The 25,207-nt window shown below is 37.7% G+C and overlaps 1 pseudogene; it reads left to right on the plus strand.

Moving 5' to 3' along the window:
• Positions 1 to 24,413, plus strand: part of LOC116118656 — a 50,306-nt pseudogene extending 25,893 nt beyond the window's left edge.
• Positions 24,414 to 25,207: the final 794 nt, after the last annotated feature.

The following is a 25,207-nucleotide window of genomic DNA, read 5'->3' on the forward strand; positions in this document are numbered from 1 at the left end:
AAGGGGAGCTTTACAATCCCTCCACATATCCTGACTGTCGGCACTGTAACACACGTTTTGATCCTCCAAACACTCTCCTGAATGGGTCCTCCCACATTAACACAAGGGGGAAAACCTTCTGTCCTGGGCCGTTGGATTGTTGCCCTCTCCTATTTTCCTTGGTTGAAACTTCTTCTTGGCCCTGACTCTCTGTTCTTTGTGGCATCTATCTCTCCCTCTGAAGGTGGGGATGGCTCACTAGGTACTGTTAGAGCCAACCTTCTGCAATATATTGTTCACATAGATCTCTGCCCTTAAAGCCCGTGCTAGAGCTTCACTATAGGTATGAGGGGTGGTACTCCTGTCATTACATCTCGAGCAAAATCTGATCTCAACCCTTGCACAAACTTGTTTCTCCTTAATTCCAGTGTATACACTATCCCGGGTGCAAAGCAAGCAAGGGAGTTGATCTTACGAATATTCCTTTACAGTACTAGTCCCCTGCTTCAGGTGAATAAACTCTGGACTTTTATGTACTCGATCTTCTGTTCAGTACTCAGCCTCAAACAACACCTTCTGAACCCTCCCAGGTCATCGAGGTATATCGTGAGTCTCCTCCATAATTCCACCATATCCGGGCATCTCCCTTAAACAAGAAACTAGATATTGATCCTCTCTATCATTCAGGGAAACAGTGCCGCCGTCCGTTCTACGGACTTAAACCACTCCTCTGCCTCTAGCGGGTCCTGTACCCTTAAATGCTGGCGGCTGGTGCTGATTCAAGCCCTGAATCGGATCACCCCGAGTTTGTACTGGCTGAGGTACCGACCCTTCTCGTCTTGTCTTGGAGGTGGTACTCTACTAGGAGTCTCGGTTCCTCCTGAACAAATCTCCCCTGACTCTCTGCTTAAACTGTTGTCAATGGCTCGAATCCTCGTTCATCAAGGGTAGAGGGAGTCAATTCTGGTGGGTTGGAGGATTCTCTCATTCATCACACTTTACCTTCCTCCTGTTACGACGCCTCATCTACAAACAACCATACTTGATCAATTCAAAAGAACACTTAAAGTAAGGAAAGATATAACTTACACAGTCGGCTATCAGACGTCTTAGCGAGAAGAATGGCATACTGTCAAATCCCAAAAATCTCGGCTCTGATACCAAAAATGTAATAGCCACTACTACTCAAATTCTCAAATAAAATACATATAAAGAATTGGGCCCAAAATTTTCTTTATTATAACTAATATATAATATTCTTTACAAACATATACATATTACACAAAATTATAATGGTACAAAGTCATCAAAAACATATAGACAGTGGTAACCGCTTCTCTCGAGCGCCGACATCCATCCGACCATGTCCTCACCTAGATCCTGCAAAACATAGGAAAATAACGGGTGAGCACAATAATGCTCCGTAAGTAAAATCATTTACTCATCTATCCCCGTAACCTCTCTCTCTAACTCTTTCCTTACAACTTCTCATTAAATTTCTCTTTGGTACTTCTCTTATTTCTCTTTCCCTTAGAACTCTTTTCTACTCTCTTTAGAAAGTCACGACCCCATCTTACCGGGGGCACGGCCGGGACTCGCTCCCACTCTACGACCCTACTCATTCTAGCCGATCGGACTCGGTTATGCATGGATTCGAACCCTTGGCCATGTGAGTGTATAATCTCTCTCCTCGGGTATCAGGTATAGCCCTCATCCGATGCACTCTCACGGGCTGCACCACTTCTCTATCTCATACTCATGCCGCTTCTCAATGCGGCGTACATGCGGGAATACCTACCCATTACTCACGGGTTCCCCATGCACAACCTACTCTATTCTCTTCTCTTAAACTCTTAAGAAGCTTATACTCAAATTATTACTATGTCTCAAGATACTTCTTAAGTGTATAACTAGCTCATGCTCACTAATGCACTAATGAAATGCCAAAACAAGATTTCCTCAAAACAGTCATTCTGCACAAGCCACACTAAAAAGGCCATAACTTGCGTTATACACCTCGGATTGCTACGTTTTGGTCTCGTTTTAAAGCTTAGAAACAGGGCTATAACTTCTATGTTTTCATCTCAGCCCAGTTCAATCCGTACGATGCCCAAAAATTACTTAGAAATACGGCAGTGAGGGCAGATTTCACCTAGGCATTCATCAAGCAACCATTTGCATAAAAACCCTCTACTAAAATTTCTACTATACTTCATTCTCTAGCCATCCCAAAATGGGGGAAAAATTCCTCAAATACTCATAATCCTGTCAAGAAAAGCACTTCCAAAAAGGTTCACACAACATCTCTCAAACTTCATCTCAATCATTTCTCATCATACATGAAAACACATTCTCAACATGGGTCTATCCAACAACCATAAAAATAGCTACTCATCTCAACTCAATTTCTCATCAATCATACTACATACTGATCTCTGCATACATCTCTACTCAAAAGCTTATTCAAAACTCAAGTTGGTTGGATTTACTTACCTTGTGAAAAGATGACTTCTTTAGCACTTTTCTTTTCCTTGTTGTCTTGGTCTTCTCTACAACTAAAACAACAACAAGAAACATAACAACCAAATAAGACTTCACTAAACTATAAGAAAACTCACATCTAAAGCATGAATCCTTACCTGGAGCTTTAGATGAAATCTCTACTCAAAATTACTCAAAAGCTCTCCTAAATCCCTTAGAAATCTGGGATTGGATGGAGAAAATGAGAGAACTTAGGTAAATGGAAGAGGCGGTGGAATGGAATGAATAAAGGCTTTCTCTACCATTACCTCTTTTTGCTCATTATAAGCATCCTTTCCCATTTTGCCCTTGCCCCTGCCCTCCTTAGAAATTCCATCTATATCCTTTGATTTACAAACACCCCTATCCAAACACAATCTCTATTAAATTTCCTTTCATTTTACTCCCACTTTTCCTACTAATTAGGGGTAGAATGGTCATGTGCCCCAAAAGAAGAATTCTCTAGAAAAAAGAAACTTTGTATTAGGCTCGTCGCCGCGGGAAGCATTTCTGTCAACGGCGAAACAAGGCAGAACCTACCGTGGGTGCAGCTCCTCCTCGCCGCAGCGAAGCTTCTTCTTCGCCCCGGCGAAGATTGGATTTCCAAACTTCACCAAAATTCAACCAATTCAGGCAACCATTCAACCAACCTCACATACAAACTCAATTGAAACTGAACAGTAAACTTTAACTATACAGCAAATCTTAAAGGCGTACCTCAAGTGGGATATTACATTCATATTCCTTATACCCCTTAACTTTTCAGGCAGTTTTCATTATATGCCACAAACACCACCTATGTCTTGTACCAGAGAAAACAATCCCAATTGTATTTTGCATGGCCTTATCTTGATTGGTGATTATTCATTAGGAGCGACATCCATGCATTCAAGCCAAGAACGAAATAGCCATACAAATGTCTCAGTGTCCTTATGAGAAATTAACCCACAAACCTAACAAGTCGAATGTCCATGATGATCAACCCCCACAAAAGCAGACATGGCATGTCATACTTGTTCGTCGATACGTTGTGTCGAAGTGAAACATCACCGAATTCTTTATATGCAGCCCACATCTAGCATCAACCCATAGCACATTCTATAATCGACTCTCTTCATCTACATCAATCATGTACACAGAAATTTGAATTCTCCTTTTGCATTTTCCTAAAAACTCAAGCACTGCGAAGCATCTCCAACACCAAGTCGTAGCTTTCTCGCTTTTTCAATGTAGTTCCTACAATCTTTTTCTAGAAACGTCAAATTCTCTATACCTCCGCCTAACTGAACATGACTGAAAATTTTACAAGGTCTAATCCCAGCCACATCATTAACCTCAAGTCGCCTTTTCACATAAGGTGTTATCATTCGGTTACCTTGAAATATCTTCTTTTTGTCGGACTTGTAAGATCATGGTTATGTTCAAGTACAACTGATTAATTTCCCATTTGCATTCACCATTCAAAGCTGCACTACATCTACTACAATCTGTTTTGGCAACAGGTTGCTTTTCAAGGTATTTTGGACTTACATCTCTCCTTTCCAAAACAGAACATGCCACTGTCACATATACATCCTCCACCTTCACCTTTCTTTGGCGTACATATCATTGCTTCAAATCCCATTTTGTTACCCTACCGTTGTAAACTTCACCAGATATCAACGAATCACAACACCATTCCAATATAAGGCTCTATCTTCCTCTGCACATCCCATATCTTCTAATTCATCATGTTCATTTTCCTGATTTAATAGTTTTTAATACATAAAATTAGAATGTACTAATACAACACATCAAAATAAACAATACGATACAATAAATTTAAATCATGTTAACGAAAAAGTTAAGGTTTCGAGACAATTTACCTCAACATCATTGAAATGAGGCAAACTGGACTCTTCCATATTTTGAGGCAAACGGACCTTCCATATTTTGAGGCAAACTGGACTCTTCCATATTCTGAGGCAAACTAGACTCTTCCATATTCTATAATTAATGCAAATCCAATACCAGTGTTCACGTTCACGAATCTGATTCATAACAACCACCACAAATTTTCTTTATCAGTTTTTCTTGTAACATATATTCACCCAAAATAAAACACACTAAATAAATGCATAAGTTATATAAAATACAGTTAACAACCTGGATAATATTTCTAATCTCCCTTGCCACTGTAAAAAACTAAATAAATGCATAAGTTATATAAATTGGTTAACAACCTGGACAAAATCTTTCTAATCTCCCTTTCCACTGTAAAAATTGGTTGATGAAAAGTTTATAGTTTTCGTTCTTCATACGGTAGTTGGAAAATGAGGAAAAAATGTTTGTTGTAGGAAGAAATGGCTGAGGAATGCAGACGCAACACATAGGAAGAACAACGGCAACGATGAAGTAGAAGGGGACGAAGAATTTTGGTGCTGGTTATTTCGCTCGAAGAATTTTGCGCTTGTTGGAGGAGAGTGATTGGAGAGCTAATGTTATTCGCAATAAACAAAATTTTTTTATTAAAAAAACATTAATTTTTTTAATTTTTAATTACATTAAAGGCGGGCATCCAACCCTTACGGATGGCCGTCCATAAAGAATGGATGGGCATCCATTACTTATGGACGCCCGTCCACAATGAAGGGACAACCGTCACATTTATGGACGACCGCAGTGTTTTAATTTTTTTAAAGAAATAATTTTGGACCCGTCCACACATAAAGGACGGATGCCACAATTTTTGGAACGCCGTCCATAGTTTTATTTAAATTTGAAACAACAAAAGAATGGACGGGCATTCCTTACGGACACCCGTCCACAGTGAAAGGACGACCGTCCACAATTTTTGGATGGCCGCCCAAATATTTTCATTTTTTATTTGTAAAAGCAAATAATGGATGGGTCCATTTCTTATGGACGCCGTCAAATGTTAGGGACGGCCGTCCAGAATTGTGGACGGGCGTCCCCAAAGTTTTTTTTTAATTTTCATATTTGGGTAAAGGACAGGCGTCCAATATTTGTGGGCACCCATCCAAAATTAATGGACGGCCGTCCATAATGGATGGATGGTCGTCCCTAATGTTTATAAATTTTTTATTATATTTTATTTATGGACAGACGTCCTTTAAATGGGGACGCCCATCCGTGTGATATGGACCCCTTTCCATATAATATGGACGGGAGTCCTGTGAGTGAAGACCGTCCAATTTGATGGACGGCCGTTCACTAGAAAAAAATTGATAGAAAAACAGGCGCCTGGGTACACATAGGCCGGTACACATTTTCGGTGCAAAATATTCGGTGTCGTAGCTTTGTTGAAATAAATAAACAATTAATTATCATGCACTTTAACTTAAAGAGAAAAAAAAATATATTTTGCTTCTCGTTATATGGAATGAACTGTTGGAGTAGGTGCCCTTGAGCCAATCATTATTGTAGATTGACTCTTTGTAATAATGTTCATATCAAAAAAGGCCTTTTATTCTATATCGGTAAATCATTATTAGCAATATGTATTGATATATGTCCTTAGAATGGTAGAACGTGACGAGGGTATCAAGTGTTTCAAACTTGATAGTAGAACCCTATGAGCACATATGGTGGCCATTTAGAAACGTCCGTAGCCCTAGTATTATCTGAAGTAAGGGCACATTAATACGGTAAGGCTCATATAGTGTTGAACGACCTGTCAAAAGGCAGTGACTGATCTCACTTGTCAAGGTTGTTTGGTACAACCTGGTGTAACAATGGTGCTTGCTGTAGGCGGATACACCGCAGCAAGTTCATTGGACTGACCCACTAGAGGATTCATATGGATGTTACCCCAGTGTCTATGGAACAAATCCTCTAACGAATGGTGGTGCATGTGATTTAGACTTGAGATCACGGAGTGCTATGCACCGATTGGTGTAGTTGACACAAAGAGCTGTCAATACGGTGGTGATTGCGCATCAAGGAGTGTATCAAGACTATGGTGGATTGACAGAGGATTCATCACTCTCGGGTGAGAGAAGTTATCTCACGGCGCAATTCAATATATGGCAATGACATAAAACTGTGACCACAGTGAGGTTGAGTTGTTGCTCTATCCAGTTTAAATACGGGTCATTGGTCCAGATACTGAATACATAAGATCGAGAGTAACCGAGGTTGACACTATTTCTATGCCTTCATCTCGTCGAGATAACGTATGATGAAAGGAACGAATTGCATGGTAACCTATCGTTGACAGGTTGCTCCTTGCTGAATCTGAATCTGGTTGCTACTTTGCTGAATCTGAATCTGGTTGTACTTTGCTGAATCGAATCTATCGGGTGGCCCTGATGCCTTGTTAGGAGCCAATCTTGTCTGTGTATTAGTGAGACGATTAATTGGTGTTATTGTGATACTAACACTGCGAATGAGGGGCGCCTGAAGTCAAACCACAATGGAAGACAATTTAAGATGCAAGAAGAAAGAAGGGCGTTTTCGTCTTTTAAGGCGAAAGGGTATTTTGGTAATTTCACAGTGCAATTAAATTTGCTGAGGTCGTAGCCTTTATTTAATTTGTTAGAAAAATTAAATAAGTGAAATTACGTTTAAATGTGTGTTCGCGCATTTAAATATATATTATCATTATTGTTAAATGTTAATATATATATATTTAAATATATATATTAATTGATTTTAATTGAGATAATTATGGAAAAATAAAATATTAAATTGGGAGTGTTTGGCAACATGGGGCGTTTGGGTTGGAGCCCAAGCCTATTCCGTATGGGATTAGGGCAAATTGATTAACTATAAAAAGAAAAGTGTGTGTTAATTAATGAATTAATTGATTTCTCTTGAAATTAAAAACACACACAGTAGCCCCATCTCCTCCCATGCTAGTTTTGGGTTTTAGCCTAAATCAAATTCCTTTTGATTTGCTTTCTTCTTAATCTTGAAGCAAAAGAGGATCTAGCAAATCCCTCTTTGGTTCTTTTTGAGATTGTCTTCGTGTGGACTACGCAGGTTCGATCCTACACTTGGATCGGTAGCAAAACATTCGTCGACAAATTTGGAGGAGCCTCCAATGGGCGTTTGTTTTCTTTAAACTCAGATTTATTTTTCTGCAGATTTTATTTAATATAAATTGTAAAATTATACCCTTGATCTTGGCTCATGTAAATGATCTCTACATTAATTTTGTTTTGTTTCCGCTGCGTATATGGGACCGTTTACTAACACAAACTAAAGCTCCCTCGTCACATGCGACTTGTCTATTTGTTCGTTGGATAATGCTACGCTTACAACTAAATCATAATGCTATGCTTACAACTAAATCATACAATCAATCATACATTCAGACAAAAAACATAAGACAGAGTAGTTATTTTACAAAAAAATTTATAGAATTTTTGTCTGATTGTATGACTTAATTGTAATCATAACATTATTCTTGTTTGTTTGAGTGTTTGATGGGCAATATGATGCACAATACCCTTTCTAGTTTCACGACAAAAATTTCAAAGAACAAAGGGGCATCAAAATTTTAATGGGGCTTAAAATAATATTACTGTAATATTATATTGGGAAGTGATTTTTGAACCTCACTTATTTGATCAATAGCCTCCAACAAATGGATAAAATTACATTAAAAATTTAGTAAAATAAAAAAGTTTGTCTTACATCTACAATTACATTTTTACCCACATATTCATCTTTCTTTTTATTTAAGAAGAGTTAATTATACTAACCTCCTCAAAGATTGTAACATTACAAGTGCATAGAAAAGATAATTAGGTTAACACAAACACCCCAACCTATTAACTTTTGGTAGGGTTTTGTTAACTGAAAAGTTCTCTTATACCCCTTCAAATATAAAAACCATTCAGTACACCCACTAACTAGCCAAAATACCCTTGATGATGCCTCCACCTTATTCAATAACATATATTTCCGCATATATTTTATGAATCTTCCAATACAAGTGAATCTCTTTTTGGTAAACCTCTCATGCAACAGAATTACCGAAGTCATTTTTTGGCACACACACTCCCAAATAATTGTGATGATTCTTCTAAACTCCAAAGGGGAAAAAAATGTCAATTATATGTTTACAATGTGATTGATTTTTGTCAAAGTTTAAGTTGGAAGGAAGGCAAAAGAGGCAGAAGACCGTCGAAAAATGCCAATAGAGGGAAACTTGACAAAGTAGCAGAAACAGTGCTGAAGAATGTCAAGAAAAGAGAGAATAGAAGACTGTAATTTTGTATACATTTCACATATTGTAATGAGTACATTAGCCAATTTATATAGTGGCTTTGAATACAATAAAGGCAATGAAATAATACAGTAAAGGAAATATAATAAAGACTTAATTACAAAATATTATAGTAATCAATCAAATAAATGCAAATCAATAATTGCTTGATTCCAACATGAATATCTTCAGCATTCCATATTTCATCATTGTCCCTCAAGCTGGTGATTTGTAGATGTCGAAAACCCCAAACTTGTGTGATAAATAAGAATGCTGACGATTGCATAAAGGTTTAGTGAAAATATCTGAAGGTTGTTTCGAGGTTTGTATGTGCATGGTCGTGATAATCCTTTCCTGAATCTTTTCTTTGACGAAATGATAGTCAATCTCTATATGCTTGGTTTTTTCATGGAAAATTGAATTTGTTGCGATATCATTGGCAGCTTTATTATCACAGTATAAAGTGACTGGTCTCCTTGTTTACACTCCTAAATCTTTCAATAATCTAAGGATCTAGACAATTTTACAAATTGTTTTTGCCATGGCTCTATATTCCGCTTTAGCTGAGGGAAACAATACTGTTGATTGCCTTTTTGTTTCCATGATATGAGAGACCCTCCAAATTTGATGCAAAATCCTGTAAGAGACTTTCTGATCATAGGACATGTACTCCAATCTGAATCACAATATGTTGTGAGGTCCAAATTCCCACCTCGTGGTAAAAGGAGTCCTAGTCCACCTTTAAATACTTAAGTACCTTGATCACTGCGTCCATATGAGACTATTTTGGCCCATGCATGAGCTGACTCAATATGTGAATGGCGTAACTTATGTCAGGTCTGGTCATGGTGAGATAAATAAGTCTTCCCACTCTGATAATGAGATGGATCGTTTAACAGAGGATCATTTTTTGAAGAGGTTGTCTCATGATCATATTGTTGGGATGTGAGTTTGGTGTTCTGTTCCACAAGAATGGTGTTGGGCTTGCATGTTGATAAACTAGAGTTGCACACAAGCTCTAAAACATACTTTCTTTGACTCAAAAGAAATACATGCTGGTGATCATGCAATCTCAATGCCCAAGAAGTATTTTGGCTCCCCCAGATCTTTTATACAAAAATGTCTATTGAGATGCTCTTTAGGGGTACGAATGTTATCCTCATTGTTCCTGGTGATTAGGATATCATCAACATAAATAATAAGAGCAATGAAGGTGGTACCTTTGTGCCATGTGAAGAGAGAGTAGTCATGCTTGGACTAAGTGAAGCCCATGCTCATTAGAGCCTTTGTGAATTTTGCATTCCATTGGCAGGATGCTTGTTTCAAACCATACAAGGACTTACATAGACGACATACCAGATTCTCCCCCTATCTATGTAGTTTGGGAGGAAGATCCATGTAGATTTCTTCATGAAGATCCCCATGAGGGAAGGCATTATAGACGCCCATCTAATGAAGAGTCCAGTCACGTATGGCAGCAACAGATAAGAAAACCTGGACAATAACATGCTTGTCCACCGGGGAAAAGGTGTCATGGTAATCAAACATTTCTCGTTGAGTGAAGCCTTTTGCAATGAGACGGGCTTTGTATCGTTCTATTGAACCATTGGCACGGTGTTTGATCTTGTAAACCCATTTACAACCAATGGGCTTCTTGTTAGAAGGACGTGGGACAAGATCCCATGTATGATTCTGAGAAAGAGCACTGAGTTCATCGGCCATGGCCTGGCTCCAATGTGCATGGGGAACAACATCAGAATAACAGGAAGACTCTTGCTACGTAGAAATCTGATTGACACAGATCCTGTGGGCAGGGATAGTCTGTCATAAGTAACATAGTTGGAAGTAGGGTAAGGTGTACCTATGGTAGTTTGAATAGTAGTACAAACATAATCTTCTATCCAAATAGGTGGGCAAGTGGCCCTTGGGGATTGTCTCTGAGGGGGGACAAGGACTATAAGAGTATTATCCAAAGGTAGTGGTGGACTAGTATGCTGTTTCTCTAGAGAAGAATTAAGAGTTCTGAGGCGGTCATGAAGGGTTCTATATCATGGATGGGATTCTATATCATAGATGGGATGCATGGTATAGTGAGGTCTTGATAGAGCATCTTCTAAAGGATCTTCCAAAAAAGGTGAAGATTGTGGAGATTTATCAGAAGTGAACCTGTCTAAAAATGGAAAAGAGTCTTCATTAAAAACCATAACTCTAGAAACCAAGAATTTTTTTGGGTTAGATCATATAGTCGATAACCTTTCTGATGCATTGGGTAACCCATAAAAACACATTGAGTAGCACGAGGAGAAAATTTATCATGCCCCCCCCCCCCCCCCCCAAAAAAAAAAAATTTGTAGAATAACATAAACACCCAAGTACTTGAAGATGATCAACTATAGGCTGTTTACGAAAAAAAAAGCTTATAAGGTGTCTTACCATGGAGAACCCAAGTCGGCATCCGATTGATCAGGTAGGTGGCCATGACCAAACATTCACCCCAAAGGGAGTTAGGGATGCTGGCTTGGTGTTTTAGGGCACAGGCAACCTCTAGGAGATGTCGATGTTTCTGTTCAACTATGCCATTATGCTAAGGTGTATAGACACAAGAGCTCTCATGGATAATACCAAGATAAGAGAACATGGTTGAACATTGAGTGTTAAAAAAATCCCTAACATTATCTGTTCGAATTCGTTGAACTGAAAGATCAAATTTGGTTTTGACCATTGACAAAAAATGTTTGATGTGAACGAGTGTCTGTGTTTTAGATTGCATGAGGTAGACCCAAGTTCCTCGAGAGTAATCATCAATGATTGTTAGAAAAAATCTAGAGCCATCGTGATTGGCTATGTGATATGGACCCCATATGTTCGTATGAACTAAGGAAAAAATGCGTGTGGTGGAAGGTGTGTTTGAGAAATGTTGTGCGGGACTATTTTGCAATAGGACGAACATGACAATTGGGTTGAGGAATAGATGCACTATGACTCAGACGTTGATGCAAAATAAAAAGATTTTTATTAATGTTTGTATTACAAACATAACTTTTATTATCAATAATACAAGACATGAAGTTTTTAGCATCAGAGTCACCTATCCAAAATAAAGCCCATGGTGTACTTTACCTGAGCCTATCAGATTCCCAGTCAAACGGTCATGAAACTCACATTTGTTAGGAAAGAATTTTAAAACACAGACATTATCTTGACATAGTTTAGAAACAGATATGAGGTTGACACAGAAAGCGGGAACAAACAAGACATTATGAAGAACTAAGTGGTTGTTAAGATGGACAATCCCTAATTTAGTGGTTGGTACATGTGTACCATTAGGCATGTGGACTGAGGTGTAGGGTATATCGGATGTGTGGGAGAAGTGTTTGGTGTTAGGAAACGGTCCAAATACGTAGCAGAAAAACAAAAATCATAATACAAGCATCATTCCCAAAGAGCCAAGATCAAAGGTATAATTTTACAGTTTATGTTAAAATAGAAATCTGCAGAAATTAATCATGAGTTTAGAAAAACATACGCACGTTTGGAGGTTCCTCCAAATTTGTCAATGAACGTTTTTGCTACCGACCCAAGTGTAGAATCGAACCCACGTAGTCCACACGAAGACAATCACAAAGAACTAAGGAGGGATTTGCTAGATTTTCCTTAGCTTAAAGATTAAAGAAGAAAAATCAAATGAATTGATTTTGGGCGAAATCAAATACTGCCGTGGGAGAGAGTTTGGGGCTATGTGTATTTCCTTTTACAATGAAAAAAGAACTAATAAAAAATCTTACCCATTTTACAAATAACCTTTTTCTTTTATAGTAAATTAAGTTGCTCTATTCCTATATGGAATAGGCTTGGGCTCCAACCCAAACACTCCATGTTACCAAACACTCCCAATTAGATATTTATTTTTATTTCAACATTATCTCAATTAAAATCAATTAATATATATATATATATAAATATTCAACAATAATGATGATTTAATTAAATATATGCGAACACATATTTAAACGTAATTTTACTTATTTAATTTTTCTAATAAATTAAATAAATGCTACGACCTCAGCAAATTTAATTTCACTATAAAACTACCAAAATACCCTTTCGCCTAAAAAGATGAAAACGTCATTCTTTCTTCTTGGCTCTTAAATTATCTTCTATGTGTGTGACCCATAGGCTCCTCATCATACCGGCAGTGTATAGTATTAACACCAATTAATCGTCTCACTAATACACAGACCAAGATTGGCCCCTAGCAAGGCATCATGGCCACTCGATAGATTCAGATTCAGTAAAGTAGCTACTTGTCAATGATATGGTTATCGTACAATTCGATCCTTTCATTATACGTTATCTCGATGAGATGAAGGCATAGAGATAGTGTCAACCTTCGGTTACTCTCAATATTATGTATTCAGTTTCTGGAACAATGAACTGTATTATAAACTAGATAGAGCAACAACTCAATCCCACTGTGGCCACAGTTTTAGTGTCATTGCCATATACTGAATTGTGCGTGAGATAACTTCTCTCGTACCCAAGAGTGATGAATCCTCTGTCTATCCACCATAGTCTTGATACACTGCTTGATGCAGCCAATCACCACCGTATTGACAACTCTGAATAGAACTGCGTTAGGCTAGTGTCAAACTACACCAATCGGTGCACAAGGCGCTCCAGTGATCTTAAGTCTAAGGATCACATGTACCACCATTCGTTAGAGGATTTGTTCCATAGACACTGGGGTTACCATCCATATGGAGTCCTCTGGTGGGTCAGTCCAGTGAACTTGCTGTGATGTATTCGCCTACATCAAGCACCCATATATTGCACAAGGTTGTCACCGAACAACCTTGACAAGTGAGATCAGTCATTGCCTTTCGACAGGGTCGTTCAACACTATGATAGCCTTACCGTATTATCTGTGCCCTTACTTCAGAATAATACTGGGGCTGCAGACGTTTCTAGAATGGCCACCATATGTGCTCATAGGGTTCTCACTATCAAGATTTGAAACACTTGATACCCTCGTCACAGTTATACCATTCTAAGGAGATATATCAATACGTATTACAATAATAATGATTTATGCGATATAGAACAAAATACCTTTTATTGATTAATGAACATTATTACAAAGAGTCAATTCTACAATAATTGATTGGCTCTAGGACATCTACTCTAACAATCTCCCACTTGCACTATAGCCAATCGTTCATGTATTTAATACCAAATGATCTCAAGTGCCTTTCATGCTTCTGTTGTGACAGAGGCTTTGTCAGTGGATTTGCGAGATTGTCGTCAATATGCACTTTACTAATCTGCACGTCTTTCCTTTTAACTATCTCTCTGATGAGATGGAATCATCTGAGTATGTGTCTGGACTTCTGATGAGACTGTGGTTCCCTAACTTGAGCAATTGCTCCATTGTTGTCATAATAGATGTCTATAGGATCAACAATCGTGGGAACTACACCAAGTTCAGTAATGAACTTCTTAATCCAGACTGCCTCTTTGGCCACATCTGACAGTGCAATATACTCAGCCTCCATTGTAGAATCTACTACAGTGCTTTGCTTGGAGCTCTTCTAGCTCACTGCATCGCCATTGAGACAAAATACAAACCCTGATTGCGATCGATAATCATCTTTGTCCGTTTGGAAACTAGAATCACTGTATCATCTTATAGTGAGCTCATCTTCCCCTCCATAAACCGAGAACATATCCTTAGTCCTCTTTAGGTACTTAAGAATATTCTTGACAGCCATCTAGTGACGGTCAGTTGGATCTGATTGATATCTACTACAAGTGCTTAAAGCACATAAGACATCAATCCGAGTACATAGCATGGGATACATGATGGATCCAATTGCTGATGCATATGGGATCCTCTTTATCTTATCTCTCTCATCTTGTGTTTTAGGACACAATTCCTTAGAGAGATAAACACCATGTGACATCAGAAGAAATCTGTTCTTGGATTCTTCCATACTGAATCTTTTCAGTACTTTGTCAATATATGCACTCTGACTTAGGCCAAACAACCAACGTGATCTATCATGATAGATCTTTATTCCAAGGATGTAGGCTGTTTCACCTAAGGCCTTCATGGAGAAGCACTTGGATAACCAAGTCTTTACCGACTGCAAGTTTGGTATATCATTCCTGATCAGAAGTATTTCATCGACATACAACACTAGGAATACTACTGCGCTCCCACCCACTTTCTTGTAAACACAAGGCTCATCTTCATTCTTGATAAAACCGAATTCTTTTACGGCTTCATCAAAACGAATGTTCCAGCTCCTTGAAGCTTGCTTGAGTCCATAAATAGATCTTTGCAACTTGCATACCCTATCAGCTTGCCCATCAAGAACGAAACCATTAGGTTGTGTCATATACACATCCTCCACAAGGTTTCTATTCAGGAAAGCTATTTTGACATCCATTTACCAAATCTCATAGTCATGATATGTAGCAATCGCAAGCATAATCCGAATGGATTTAATCATGGCAACTGGTGAAAAGTTTTCTTCATAGTCAATGCCATGAATTTGTTTGAGACCTTTGGCAACCAGTCATGCTTTATAAGTATGCACGTTGCCATCCATGTCAGTCTTCTTCTTGAAGACCCATTTACACCCTATGGGTTTAACCCCTTCAGGTGGTTCCACTAGAGACCACACTTGGTTCTGGTACATAGAGTCCATCTTAGATTTCATGGCTTCAAGCCATTTAACGGAATCTGGATCCGACTAGTACGTCACCATGTTGAGTCATGAGATAACCTTATCTCTCGGGCTCATGGAGTACTCTCCCAGATCTACGTAGCTCCTGTGCTACCTGAGGTGGTTCACTTTGATCCATAAGTTGTGGAGTAGCCTCTTCATGATGCTCAACCACTTCCTGTGGCACATCATCCCGTCCTTCGTCTAGTGTATCTTATGGTTCTAGAACTTCATCAAGTTCTGCTTTTCTCCCACTAGTACTTCTTAGAAAATATTTCTTTTCTAGGAAGACACCAGATCGAGCAACAAAAATTTTGTGCTCTTCTGGGTGGTAGAAATAGTATCCCTTGGTCTCTTTTGGATACCCCACAATTATACATTTACAGGATTTTGGGCCCAGCTTGTTCGAAGTCAGTTTTTTAACATAAGCTTCACAACCCCAAATCCTTAGATAAGATAAGTTGGGCTTTCACCCACTCCATAGCTCATATGGAGTCTTATCTACAGACTTTGACGGCACACGGTTCAAAACGTGAGTCACAGTCTCTAGGGCATAACCTCAGAACGATGTAGGTAAATCACTAAAACTCATCATAGACCTAACCATGTCAAGTAAGGTCTTGTTCCTCATTTCTGACACTCCATTGTGTTGGGGTGTATAAGGAGGGGTGAGTTGTGATACTATCCCATATTCCTTCAGATACTCTGAAAACCCTGAGCTTAAGTATTCACCTCTTTGATCCGACCGAAGAGCTTTAATACTTTTGCCCAACATATTCTGTACTTCATTCCTGAATTCTTGAATTATCAGGTCATTTAGTCTCATAAGGTAGACATAACCATATCTACTGAAATATCAGTCAATGTGATGAGTGATAATATCACCTCTGGCCTCAACTATTAGTGGAAACATACATCACTATGGATGATGCCTAATAGCTCAGTAGCCCTTCACCTTGTCCTGTGAAAGGAGACTTGGTCATCTTGCCTACCCATGACTCGCATCCTCAATGACTGAAAGTCAAAAGGGTCCAAAACCCATCCCTTTAAAGTTTGCAATGCGGTCTTAACATGACACAATCTACAGTGCCAGAGATATGTCTGGTTTTAACGCTATGTTTAGCTTTTTGGTTTCAATATTGAGATATCTTTATTGTTTAAATCAAGAACATATAAACCATTATATAACCTTGCAATTCCAATAGAATACCATTCAAACTAAAGGACAACAATCCATTAGATATCTCAAAGACTTACCCTATTATCCAAAGCGGATACTGAAATAATATTTCTAGAAATAGAAGGTACGTGAAACAGTAGTAGTTCAATAACAAGCCCATAGGCAAAGATAACACGTAAGTCCCTACAGCCAATGCAGCCACATGTGCTCCATTTCTAACTCGTAGGTCCATCCTTGGCGAGCACTCTACTGTGGCTTAGTTCTACTCATTAGTACAAATGTGAGTACCACATCCTGTGTCAATGACCCAAAGAGTTGAAGGAGAGAAATTAATCTCAATCATAAAATACCTAAAGTCGTAGCCTCTGATTCTTCTTGCTTGCGAGGAAAGCCTTGCAGTTCCTCCAGTGGCCAGGCTTGCCAAAAAGAAGCAGACTACCTGCCCTTCCCTATGCACTCCCAGGCCAAGAGCAACTATCCTTGGGATTGGCTTGGGCTTGGGCTTGGGCTTGGCCTGGGTTTGGCCTTGGCCTTACCTTGCCGTTACCCTTTGTTTTACTGGCAGTAACTAGTAAAACTTGGTGGACTTTTTCAAGTACTGTTTGCAGTCCTCAGCATGTTCAAAAGTTTTGACAGGGTTTTCTCCACATGTTCATATTGAAATTCATTCTGAACAGAGCATAAGAGTCAGGCAAGGATTGCATAATTAAATCCATTTGTATTCTGCATCCAAGCCACATCCAAAGTCTCAAGCCTCTCATGTGTGATCATCTTGAGCACATGAGGACCAACTTGGGCTCCCCTCAGTTAGACGACTCCCAAACAGTGCTTTTGACACCTTGTACCTCTCATGTCGAGCATTTGTTTCGAAAAGCTCCTTGAGGTGTAGAATAATGGAAGAAGCATCCATATTCTCATGCTGCTTTTGCAGCATAGGTGTCATCGATGCGAACATTAAGCATTGAACGCTATCAGCATCATCAAGGAACTTTTGATAGTATCCTTACTTCATGAGTGGCTCAGGATCAGGTAGCCATGTATGGATATCAAGGATATACAATTTTCTTTCTGACTTGAGTATATCCGAAAGATCGATACTAGTATAAGAAATTGGATCCATCCAACCTGTTTTCTTTCTCGATTATCGGTCGCAGGTTCATAATGCTCATTTTGGTGAATCCAATTGTAGAAAAATAAGTATTATAAGTTCATTATTATTTAATGTGGTTTTTATTAAACAATGCTCCCACTATTTTACTCAAGTCAATAGCCTCACTATTAACTCGAGGGAATGCCCGTTGACTTCCTAGTGGAATAAGATCCCATCCGACCCATATTCAAACCTTCGCTTTGGTGAACAAGCCAAAAAGTTGATAGGTAGGCCAACAAACTTAATCCACACACAATTGACAACTCCTACTATCAACCTCAAATGTGGAAAAGCCAACAAGCCAATCACACAATCCAATGGCTCCAACCTTGTCTCAAGTGTGATTCTTAGTATTAGTAGTGGACAATACATGTCACCACGAAACAAAATGTGTATTACTCTACTATGCTTATGACACGTTTCAACCTTCGCTTTGGCAAAACAAGCAAAACCATCATTTTAAGTCGAGCATTACCATAGGAAAACTCCAATGCATTTTTAACCTCCCACTAGTAGAAGGTTACCCTTCGTTTAGTGAACAAGGTTTCGACGAATAGTGGTTTGATTAAAACCATGATGATGGAAGCATACGTGACTAATATACTTTAATTAAGGGTTTTTATTTAATGTCTAATCAAAATATTATCTTTGTTAGGATGACATTGTTTGGCATGTATTCAACATTCAACCTTAGCATGCATTCTAAACATAATATAAACGTACCAGTACATGGCCCAACTAAAAACCGATTTCCTCGAGCCTAGAGGAATTGGTGGGTCACAGAGGCTATAATAAACATCTTGAGTCTTCAAGTATGGTTGCTTGTTCTTTGCTCCGTCTTTAAGTACATTATAAAAAAAATCATTCTAAATTTACAATATAATATACAAATTCTTTACATCAATAAATTTAGAAACCCGATTTACATTCGGGGAATGAGATGAGAAGAGAATGTACATTGAGAAAAGGAGGAAGGCAGGGCACCGAGACCCTATTTAATAATTATACAAACCATTATACCTAAATATTATAAACATTCACCCTTAGGTCTAAGGCTCATGTACTGGGCACCATGCAATAAAAACAATATAGGTGTACATTTCAAAAACAATCAATTTTGAAATTTGTGGGTTAATTAATACCCCTAACAATTTACAGATCTGTAATTTGGTCCAAAAGTTTTGAAACTTTATATGCGGCTGTGCACTGGAAGTGCCTCGCTGTGGTGATGAGTTAGATCGTCGCGGTATGCGTTGGTTATGCTGACGTACAGCTCCAAGGACGATCGCAGCGATGATGGGTTATATCGCCGCGGCGAGTGCTGTTTTCGACAACGCTCGTCCAAAGGACGATCGTCGCGGTGAGCGCTAGTTTTGTCCACGTGCCAGCGTGAACAACGCTCGCTGCGATGATGGGTTATTTCACCGCGGCGCGCGTACACAGACCTGTAGCTCCGGATGTTTCATACAGTAACCATATACACTCCAAACGGATTTTCAACAATCATACACTCTGATTTCAACCAAAAATCCATCACCAATATAACAACTTACAGATCATCAACAAATTAAATTAATCGATTAATAAATTCTTAAAACATGATTTTAAGGCGATTTTAGGCAGATTTATAAGGCAACATAATATCATCAAATACATGTTACAACCATCCACATAATAACATGTAAATTTGCTACCCTAGGTCTATACTACGAGAGAACACGGTACTATACGCAGCGGAAAAAACAAGACACAATACAAGCATCGTTCCCAAAGAGCCAAGATCAAAGGTATAATTTTAAAGTTTATGTTAAAATAGAAATCTGCAGAAATATCATGAGTTTAGAAAAAACATACGCACGTTTGGAGGCTCCTCCAAATTTGTCAATGAACGTTTTTGCTACCGACCCAAGTGTAGGATCAAAACACGTAGTGCACACGAGAACGATCCCAAAGAACTAAGGAGGGTTTGCTAGATCCTCTAGCTTTAAGATTAAAGAAGAAAAATCAAATGAATTGATTTTGGCCAAATGAATACTGTCGTGGGAGAGAGTTTGGGGCTGTGTTGTATTCTCTTTACAATGAAAAAGAACTAATAAAAAAACCTTACCATTTACAAATAACCTTTTTCTTTTATAGTAAATTAAGTTGCCCTATCCTATTATGGAATAGGCTTGGGCTCCAACAAAACACCCCATGTTACCAAACACTCCCAATTAGATATTTATTTTTATTCATCAATATCTCAATAATCAATATTATATAATTATAATATATATATATATATATATATATATATATATATAATAATATATATATATATATTAACATCAACAATAATGATGATTTAATAAATTGTGAAACATATTTAAACGTAATTTTACTCATTTAATTTTTCTAATAAATTAAATAAAGGCTACGACCTCATCAAATTTAATTGCACTGTAAAACTACCAAATACCCTTTCGCCTAAAAAGATGAAACGCATTCTTCTTCTTGGTCTTAAATGATTTCTATGTGTGGGACCCATAGGTCCCTCATACCACGACAGTGTATACTATTAACACCAATTAATCAATCTCACTAATACACCCAAGATTGGCCCTCGTAAGGCATCATGGCCACCCTATAGATCTGGATTCAGCAAAGTAGCTACTGTCAACGATATGGTTACCATACAATTTGATCCTTTCATCATAAGTTATCTCGACAGACGAGGCATAGAATGTGTCAACTTCGGTTCTCTTGAGTTATGTATTTGTTTTAGACAAGACTTGATTATAAACGGATAGAGCAACACACTCAATCCACTGTGGCCACAGTTTTAGTGTCATGCCTTTACTGAATTGCACCATGAGAAAACTTCTCTCGTACCCAGGAGTGATGAATCCTTTGTCTATCCACCATAGTCTTGTACACTGCTTGATGCAGCCATCACCACCGTATTGACAGCTCGAATAGAACTGGTTAGGCTAGTGGTAAACTGCACCAATCGGTGCACAAGGCGCTCTGTGTGATCTTAAGTCTAAAAATCACATGTACCACCATTCGTTAGAGGATTTGTCCATGACAGGGTCGTAACACATGATAGTTTACCGTATTATCTGTGCCCTACTTCAAAATAATCTGGGGCTACGGACGTTTCTAGAATGGCCACCATATGTGCTCATAGGCTTCTCACTATCAAGATTTGAAACACTTGATACCCTTATCACGGTTCAACCATTCTAAGGACATATATCAATACATATTGCAATAATAATGATTTACGTGATATAGAATAAAATGTCTTTTATTGATTAATGAACATTATTACAAAGAGTCAATTCTACAATAATTGATTGGCTCTAGGGCATTTACTCTAACATTTGGGATTGCAAACAATGTGGTCATTGGCCCCTAAATCAATTATCCAAATATTTTCTTTTATAATATTGGAACAAAAAGATGTACCTGAGTAGGATGTTGTATTGTCCTGTGGACATTGGTTCAACATCTGTAGGACTTGGTGATACAGTTCTTGGCTAAACATATGAGTCGTAGCACTATTTCTTTTCTAGAAGTGACAGGGTGGCTTACTTGATTAGCAATGACGGATCTATATCATTGGTTTTGAGGGCGGCCATGTAATTTCTAACATGTGTCCCTTGTGTGGTTTCTCCATTTGTAATAATCACAGTAATGGTTTTTGTTGGACTTGGATGACCCATGGGATGAATTAAAATTTGTGGAATGAGTTGGGCCATTTGCCGAATTTGGGCGAACGACAAAACTTGAGCCCAAGTTATTATTTAGCCCATAAGTCCCACTTGATTTTGAGCTGTTGGATGAGGGGATTTGATCTAGGCCGTTCACTTCTCCATATAAAATAAAACTTTCTCCTTCAAGTTGCCCTAGCCCCCATTTGCCATTGCCATTCTTTGTCTTCGTTGGTCCAATCTGTCGGCGTTGTGGGGTGATTGCGAAAGTAGCAGCCTCAGCACTTGATTGAGAGTCAAACGAAGCTGATCTCTGGCTTTCGTCTTACACCGCCAACTGGTAGGCGCATCAGAGAGATGGCATTGGCGATGTAGCCAATATCTGTGTCCAAAAAGCCAAAAAACCGTCAGTCAAACCAATCAACAAGTGAATTAACTTGTTTTGATCCTTAACACACTTGATCTATTGAAGAATCATGGAGGGCCATTCAAACAATTCTTTAACAGCATCAAATTCATTCCAAATCATCGAAAGACGATTGAAATAAGTAGTGACCGATAGGTTGTGTTGCTTGATCTCAAGAAGGTTTTTATGCAAAGTATAGATCTTTGCAAGATCTAATTGGCCATAACTCTCTTGAATGTTTGTCTACATCTCTTAGAAATTTTAAGTTTGAAGCAAGCCGACAACAATCTCCTAGGTCAGGGAGTTGCTGATCCAAGCACGAACAAGGGTATTGCATTGAGTCTAGTATTGGGAAAGGTGTGGTTGAGGAAGGGTTTCATCAATGAACCCTTCTTTATTTTTGGTTACCAGAGCTCGCCGGAAGTCTTTGGCCCAGGTGGCGTAATTTTGAGATCCAGCTAGGGGTTGTTTCATGAGTACAAGCTCAAATCCATTGGAATCTGACGAAAAAAGGGCATCCCTTGGTTCTGGTCGACCGATGGTGGCTAGAAGAATTTGGAAAACCGAGTAGGGATTTTAACCTGTTGGGATATTAAATAAGTTCTTTTTTAGTTATTTAAAATATTTAAACTTCAAAATATCTTGGTATGTACAATTTTATAAATTTGAGTTCATCATTCTTATATATTAGAACTCTTTTTGATAATTTATGATCAGAAAGCTCTTTCACACTTTTAATGAAATAAATAACAAAATTTTCATAAAAGGTATATTTTCATAAGTTACACTCTAATCTCTAATTTCATTACCTCTATTTCAATTAACCATACCAAACTAATCCGTGGTTAATTAGCATTACTGTTTTGATGGAGTGTAGTGGGATAAAGGATATATCAAAATGAATCCCTAGATTTTCAGACAATTTATATTATCTATATATCTATAAAATCCTGAAGCCCACCCTCTCTATTGATAGCCATTTGGACTCCATGTAGGATGCCACATATGATCTTAAGAGCTCTATTAATATATGATTGTCATGTAGGATTTCAGCTGGAGCTCTAGAATTGCTATTTATTAGTATTAATAGCACATATTGGGCATTCAAAAGTCTAATTAAAAGATATATAGATTCATGTTAGTCCCTTCACAATCACCTAAATATTAATAACAATTAAATAATGGCATCCCAAAGGTCTCAAGAAAACTTTGTTTATATGTAAATTTCTATTTATTAGTATTAATAGCACATATTGGGTATCCAAAGGTCTAATTAAAAGATATATAGATTCAGTTAGTCCCTTCACATTCACCTAAATATTAATAACAGTTAAATAGTGGCATCCGAAAGGTCTCAAGAAAACTTTGTTTATATGTATAGATTAAATATTCAGTTTTGCATATATTTTGAATTCGAATTCGAATTGATTTTGCTTCTGCTTTTAGAGATTGTTCAGTGTAGAAGAATTGGCTTTGTACAATGGAATTGATGACTCAAGACCGATTCTCTTAGGCACTCTTCGGTATTAACTTTTATTCTTTGTTATATGTGACTTTACCTATAATAACTGGCTTAGCAGTTACTTATTTTGATGTTTATCTGGTTGTGCTTTTGAATTAGATCGGTGTTTGATGTAACGAAAGAGAAATCCCATTATGGTGTAAGAGGAGGTTACCATCATTTTGTTGGAAGGTTTGTGGTTGGTTCTTTCACTTAAATGATATTCTTTTGTTTCTAAGTTGTACATAGAAATTTGAGCATATTCAAAGTTCTTCGAAGAGCCTAAAACGTTGTTGGATTCATTGTATTATATAAATTATGTCTCTAGACCTGCTCTGATAACTTTTTCTTTTCCTTACAAACATAGAGATGCTTCCCGTGCATTTGTTTCATGAAACTTTATGGGTACAAATGGTCAACTGTTATCTTTATTTTTTGTTTTAGTTTTAATCTTCTTGATGACTTCTATACAGGTATCATTGCATCTTTGCTGTAAATTTCTCCTCATCCATGTCAGTTGTAGAATATTACCTTCTGAAATGTTTTCCCATCCCTTACGGTAAGCGACCCACTGGCACCCAAATTGCACAATTATTTGTACTTTTGTCATTTCTAAACATCAGAAAAACACCTTCCAAAGAAACGCACAATGTAATTTGCATCTAGATGTTGGATCTATGGTTTATCTAATTTCAATTGATTTTTTACTTTCTTTGGCACCTCTCTACTTTGTTGCTGTGGCTACTGTTGTTGCTTTAATTGGGTAGTATATTGTGAGAAAACTGATTATTTTATTGGGAAGGGCATGCTTATCATCTTCATTTTAGCCTTTACCATATTTGTTAGTGCAATATCTTTAGGTTGGTGCTGATCTCCTTGTTGCCTAGCTTGATAATACCATTTTCATTCAGATATCATTTTACTTGGACAAAGTCCGAAATTGATGTTTTCTTCTATTGATAGGTGGGGTTGGCATATCAAACATGATCGAGAAGATTGAAGCGCATGACTACATGGGATTTGAAAACCTTTGCAAATAGGCCATACCAATAACCTGCAAATACGTACATTTGCATACCACTAAAACTTTACAATAAAACTATTTACAAATAGTTTCAAAAAAAACTACTAAACATACCTGCGCAACGTTCGAGCCTTCCATCTTGTTTAAGAGATAATTCAGTGATTCTTTCTAATTCAATGGTCTATCGATTATAAAAACAATATGGAATATTGAAAAAATAAAACTTGATTAGCATAAGTATTAAGAAATTAAAAAAAAAAAAACATAATTTCAAATTCATTTCAAAAATTCATTAGTCAACAACCTGTCGAAAACCATTTATCTGTGGTATAGAAAGTTGTGTGGTGGTCTTTTAGAATTAAAAAATAAATAGGAAATTGTAAAATCCCCCTCCAGTCAGGTATCCTCTGAATATCCCTCAATGAGAATCCCGAGGATACATGTCTGGAGAACGAGTTGTATTTAGAAAAAATCTGTATAAGGATAATAATAATAATATCCAAAACATGCATATAAAATATCACGCAGGATCTAAACTTATAATTTACAAACTTTAAGAAATTACACAATCAAAACATATTTATAGGGTGGAAGCTTCCAATGTATTTTCACAAATATTTATCATTTACATTATTACATCAAGATAAAACATCTCCCCTCACGTGTAGTCCCGCTGTCTCTAGCATCCCTCGCTTCTAGTCTACTTGCAAAGCAATCAACAATGAAAGTGAGGCGCTAATCGCTCAGTAAGATGATCCGTTTCATTCTAAATGTACTATTTGATCTTATTTAAACATATCTGTTAACACA

The sequence above is a fragment of the Pistacia vera genome, unplaced genomic scaffold, assembly GCF_008641045.1.
Source record: "Pistacia vera cultivar Batoury unplaced genomic scaffold, PisVer_v2 Contig852, whole genome shotgun sequence".
NCBI classification, from domain to species: Eukaryota; Viridiplantae; Streptophyta; class Magnoliopsida; order Sapindales; family Anacardiaceae; genus Pistacia; species Pistacia vera.